The 5,953-nt window shown below is 44.0% G+C and overlaps 1 long non-coding RNA gene across 1 annotated transcript; it reads left to right on the plus strand.

The window, feature by feature from the left end:
* Nucleotides 1-229: 229 nt before the first annotated feature.
* Nucleotides 230-1,957, plus strand: LOC106728053. The gene is made up of 3 exons (XR_001364300.1): nt 230-241; nt 1,537-1,542; nt 1,774-1,957. It is a non-coding gene; the product is annotated as an uncharacterized LOC106728053 (long non-coding RNA).
* The last annotated feature ends 3,996 nt before the right edge of the window (nt 1,958-5,953 follow it).

Here is a 5,953-nt window from a genome sequence, read left to right on the forward strand (position 1 = left end):
GTGGGCTGGCTGGCCATGCCCACGAATGGGGTGGGGGGCTCCAATTGGAGGCCAGCGGCCTGGGGGAGGCGCCATGGGCCATGGGTGGTTGGCCAGCCTGCCCTGCCCCTGATTGGGGTGGGGGAGTTGATCTGGGGTGGGACTGGGTGCAGGGAGGGGCTGCAGGAGGTTGGCTGGCTGGCCCCAACCCCTATTGAGATGAGGGGGTGATCAGGGGCGGGACTGGCCAGGGGGAGGGGCTGTGGCCCGATCATGGTGGTGGGGGCCCATCGGGCCCATCGGGGTCATGGCTGGCAAGCCCCGTCTCCTATTGGGGTAGGGGTTGCGATCAGGGATGGGGTGGCCAGGGGGAGGGGGCATTTTGCCACCCGCTATGAAGGAGTCTCTCTTTTCCTCGTCCAGCGTGACTAGAGAGTGGTCTGGTTCTTTGAATAGGGGTGGCTGGGGATTAAGAAAATGAAAGAAAGAGACAGACACAAAGATGGAAGAAAAAAGCTAGGACGGAGTGGGACCGCTGTCCTCTTCTGATGGAGAGACAGGGACCCAGCACCGATAAAGCGTGTTTATTTTATACCCCAAATACCAGGAAGTTTCACCAAAGGTCAAGACAAAGGAGCTTGGGTGGGCCCGAGTCATATTCATTCTTGGTGCTTGGCTGGATTTACATAATAAAACCCACTCCCTGGTACCTGGGCAAAAATGAAGGTCAAGCTGAGAACACTTCTGCCTTTTTGGCCAAGATGTGTTTCCAGGACATGGCTTTGCCTATCGTCCTGGATTCAGCTGACAATTTATTAAGGAAATGCCCATGTGCCTTCCCAGGTGCTCTCTACAGTCCGCTCTTATTTTTTTTTTTTTGGCAACTTCATGACTTTTATTTGTGGAGCCTGTGCTATGTCTTAAAAATACCTTTCCCCCCTGCCCCAGACAGCGTCAGGGAGAGGGCAGCAAAAAATAGAAGATGTCCCTCCCTATTGCACACGGACCCTACATACAGGCCCACCTGGCCCAGGCCGGCGGGATGCTTGGCACATTCTAGGATCTCTGCTCAGGGGCAGGAGGGGTGACTGGTGGCAGCACACGTGAGAGGGGACCTCTGGGTGGCCACTCTGGTCCTGGCTACTGATCCTGGCACTTCCTGGTCCTCAGTTCCTTCCTGGTCTTACCTATAGCCCCCCCCCCCACACACACACCTGGCTCAGCCTCCCATCTCCATCCTGGCCTCAGATGGCCCCCTTGGCTCCTGGGGGCTCTGTCCTCCCCTCCCAGCCTGGAGGTCCAGAGGGGAGGTTATGGCTTCTCAGAGACTCCCTGGCAGCCCTGTCACTCATGTTCACACAGGGGAAGTTGTGTGTGTGGCAAAGCAGCTGTATACTAGTAAATGCAGGTACATGGTCAAGTCCTCCTGGGTCACTTGGACAGTTTGCTGATGACGTGGATCAGGGCCGCGTTCTCTTCCTTGAGGCACTGGTTGTCAGCCCGGAGGTTGGACAGGCCCTTCAGTTCCTCTTCCAGCTCAGTGGCCTTGTGTTCCAGGGCCCTGTGCTCAAATCTCTCCAGCTCCAGGAGGGCCGGCCTCTCTGCAAAACGCTCCTGCCTCTGCGTGGTGTGCTCAGGCTCCACCTTGAGCTGTGCCAGCCACAGCTTGGTTTCGGTCAGGGCCTCACGGCGTCTCTCGTTCTCAACACGCAGCTCTGCGTAGAGCTTCCTGAAGCCTCCCCCAGGCTCTTTGATTCTGGCTGGGGTTCTGGGTTGAGGGTCCGCTGCCTCCAGGGGGAAGGGCTTGATTCTGGGCTGATGTCTGCTGGCTTCACCTTCTCCCCCTCCGCAGGCCCTCTCCTCTCTTTGCCAGCTCTGCGGTACTCCCTGGAGGCCTGTGGTCCCTGTCCCTGCCCATCAGGTGCCTCTACTCTCTGGGCAGGGCCATCAGAATTCTCAACCCCAGGGACTTGGGGCTGCCAGGACGGATACAGGCTCTTTGCAGCCTGCTCTTGATCTGGATGGGAGAGTCTGATCAGGGGCAGGCCAGCAGTGGGGAGGGGCTGTGAGGTTAGCCTGCTTGCCCCACCCCCGATCTTGCAGTTTCTCTGGCTACAGGGGGCGTCATAGCGACTGGTTGTCGGGTAGTTATGGCCGTTCAGGTCGCTGGCTTTTTATATATATAGATTCTCCTGAACAAGACAGACAGTAGTCAAACTTGAGTGTGACCTGTTGTGGTAGGTAATATTTTAAGTGTATTGTGCTCAGATGTAGGTGTATGGACTGAAAGGAACAAACTGGAATTGCACATTAAATAATACCCACACTGTGGAAGGCTTTTAAAAATCCTATTGTATGCAGGACTACCAATATAATTTATAGAGCCAGTGCAAAATAAATGTGTGGGGCCCCTTGTTCAAAATTTAAGAACCTCAATATGGTGATAGCAGAACATTAAGTGTGAGGTCTTTCTGAGTATGGATCCCTATGGGATGGCTCAAGATATATGCCAATGAAGTCAGCCATGGTTGTATGAGAAACAAGCTGCTCTCTTGGATACAAGGATTTGCAAGATGGTGATTGGTGCGGGGGGGGGGGGGTATAAGCTTTACCTTCAGCTATATTTTTAAGATTTCCATACAAAATATAATAGAATTAGTTCAATTAGCTGAAGTTACAATGAAGTACATCTCATCTCGGGTTACCATAAGAAAGAACATTTTTGAAATTAAAGCCCATCAGCAATGGGCTATTATGAAAGCAGTAAGCATTATACCTGTGTTCTTAGCCATGGCTTTGCATAAGAAATGCCATGGAAAATTTGTTTAAAAGAAAACACAGTATTAGCCCAGAACCATATTAAAAGGGGCAGGACTACAGGAAGCTACCTGAGATGTCAATCTAAGGAATACCCTTAGGTATTAGAACATTTCAGAAAATGTGAAGAGAGAAAAAATATGTGCTTACCAGAACTTGCCTAAGACAGCCTACTTTGTGTGATTGAAACAAATACTTTGGTGGTTGAGTACACAATGGACATATTTAAGTATCAATAGATGGTCACTCAAGATTTCTATGAAGAATGGGTACAAATAGGTGTAGAACCTAAATGAGTGGCATATGTAATCCTTGGATTATGACAGTCTTTCTTGGGATAATAATCAGTCATTAGACATCCAATGGTCTACTAAATAAATGTCAAAGACATAAATATCAATTTTAAGAGGTAAAACTTGTATTAGCCAACCAAGGGTCCAAGTTGTGTCTCCTTGGCTTTCCCTTGGCTCTACCATAAAAGACTGTTCCAGTAGGTCTCAAATAGTTGACAGGAACATATGATTTTAATAAGCTTCCCAAGGTTTATGATGGACAGCAGTGTTGGAAATCACTGCTGTAGGTATTTATCCAGGCCCTGGAGAATCAGTTCTTTGGGATTTGGTAGAATGGTTCTAACTTGGTAGTTAGCTGGAATAGAAGTGTTTCATAATTCCTTCCAAATGAAATGTTCATTGATATGACCAATCCACTATTACTTAATTGAAAGAAGACATAAATGTGTGGGGCCCCTTGTTAAAAATTTAAGAACCTCAATATGGTGATAGTAGAACATTAAATCAAGTGTGAGGTCTTTCTGAGTATGGATCCCTATGGGATGGCTCAAGATATATGCCAATGAAGTCAGCAATGGTTGTATGAGAAACAACCATTGGATACAAGGTTTTGCAAGATGGTGGTTGGAGGAGAGGAATGCTTCAGGCAAAGTGGTACTATTTCCCAAATGTATTATGTGCTTTTCATCTGTTATTCTCTATCTTTAAATTTCTGCTCCCACGCCTTTTTCCTCTCACCCTCACACAAAGCTAACATCAACTATCACCTTGCCTTCCAAACTACCACAGTTCTCACTGACTTCTGCCTAGGGATATGTGTGGTGTTTGTTATATACAAAAAAATGTATAGAAAAGTTAGCTGACAGTAGTTTATACTCTTACACCTTTATTTACATCTATGGCTTGTTATAGCAACTATTTTATGATCCTCTTAGGGAAAATAAATGCTTCTGACAGTGCCCTAGGTAGTGCAAGAGCTTGATGAATGCATAGCTGTTAGTTATGTGGGGGTAGTTCAATGTCATTTACTATACTGACTGTTAATGGGAAAGTTCTCTGTTTCCTCATCTGATAAGCAGAGGTAACAATATTCACCTCACATTGTAGTGCTGATATAAGAAAATGTAAATAGCCTGGCTGGCATGGCTCAGTGGTTGAGCATAGACCTATGAACCAGGAGGTCACGGTTCAATTCCCGGGCATGTGCCCTGACCTGGTAGGGAGCTCAATCCCCAGTGGGGTTGTGCAGGAGGCAGCCAATCAGTGATTCTCTCTCATCATTGATGTTTCTATCTCTCTTTCCCTCTCTCTGAAATCAATAAAAATATATTAAAAAATAAAATGTAAATAATGCTCCATGCATAGTAGTTGACCAATAAATGTAAAGTCCTTTTCTTCATTTCTTAAAACCTTGGTTTCAACAGCTGCTCTTTTCCCAGTTTTTTTTTTTTAATAGCTCTTGGAAACTTTCAGATGGTAATGTCAAAGCATTGAGGAGCAAACAGAAGTAATTCTATTTGACTATAAACGGAAGTTTATGGTTGATCTACAACTTGTTCACGATTGGTCTCTAGAGAAATTAGCAATCACAACCCAGGAACCCATTTCCCAATAACATATAATCTTCTTTAATATGTCTGGGGAGTCCTTAAGACTTAGGTAAGCTTCTTTTTATAGCCACATTTATGTCAAGTTCACTTCAAACCAATGTAAAATTATTTTTATTGCAAGTGTCAATTGATTTCACCCATATTCCTTATAATTTGATAATTCTTTTCTTTTTTTTTTCCTGTGCTACTCTCTCATGAGGCTAGCAAAACAGTCAGAGGATCTACTATTATATTATTAGAGCTTATACTTATCAGGATGGGCTAAGTTATGTATCATCAACAGAGAACCTATAACCTCAGTGGCTAAAAGAAAAAAGGCTTATTCATAGTTCATACTCCATATCCACCTTGGATTAGACTTGGGTAGGATGTAGGGGGATTTGTTTTACATTATTCACATCCTCAACACAGACTGAAGAAGGCTCCACCTTCTTGTTTCTACAATAAGAAAATAAAATATAATGAAGCATGCAATAGCTCGTGAGGATGCTGCATGGAAGCTCATAGTTCACTAACTAAAGCAGGTCACTTAATGTCTGTGCCTATCTTCAAAAGGGATGAAGAAGTACAAACCAACCATCAGCCTGAGAGGAAGATAAATGAAATCTTTATGAACAGCTTTAATGACTATGGAGTGGAGTTTTATTTTGCATGACTAATGTACATATTAGTTTCCAACTGGCCTGATTTTTTTTAAAGGTTGGGCATATTTACTGACATGACTTGGGAGAACTTCTACCTCAATAGTTCTGTAAGCACTCAATCTTTCTCTCTTTTGGGTTGAAATTGGCTTCATCTTTGTGATGACAATACTGCTAGGCAAGTAGGCTATGCAATGAAACATATAAATGCAGTTGAACTACTGGTGAATTCTGGAACTCATGATTCCCTGTAGATAGAAAAAACTATGACTACTTAAAATTGTCATCATATATTTATTATATTCTTACTAAGTGCCCAAATTTATATGGGAAATAAAATGACTGACATTTCTGACTGGTGCATGCTTTAATAGTTTTAGTTGATCTTGTACAGCAACATATTCATAAAATATTTTTAAAATTCAAGATAATAATGTATCTCTCTGATTTACAAATCAGAGCTTAAAAGGATACAGATGTTGAGTCTGAAAATACTAACTTGGAAAAAATGATTCCATTATAAGTATATGTCAATCTTTAACTTTGTGCTTAACTGTCAGTAATTTTACATATGCATATATATTCATATACAGATATAAATATGTAAATGTAA

This window comes from Myotis brandtii, unplaced genomic scaffold, assembly GCF_000412655.1.
Source record: "Myotis brandtii unplaced genomic scaffold, ASM41265v1 scaffold526, whole genome shotgun sequence".
Classification (NCBI taxonomy): Eukaryota; Metazoa; Chordata; class Mammalia; order Chiroptera; family Vespertilionidae; genus Myotis; species Myotis brandtii.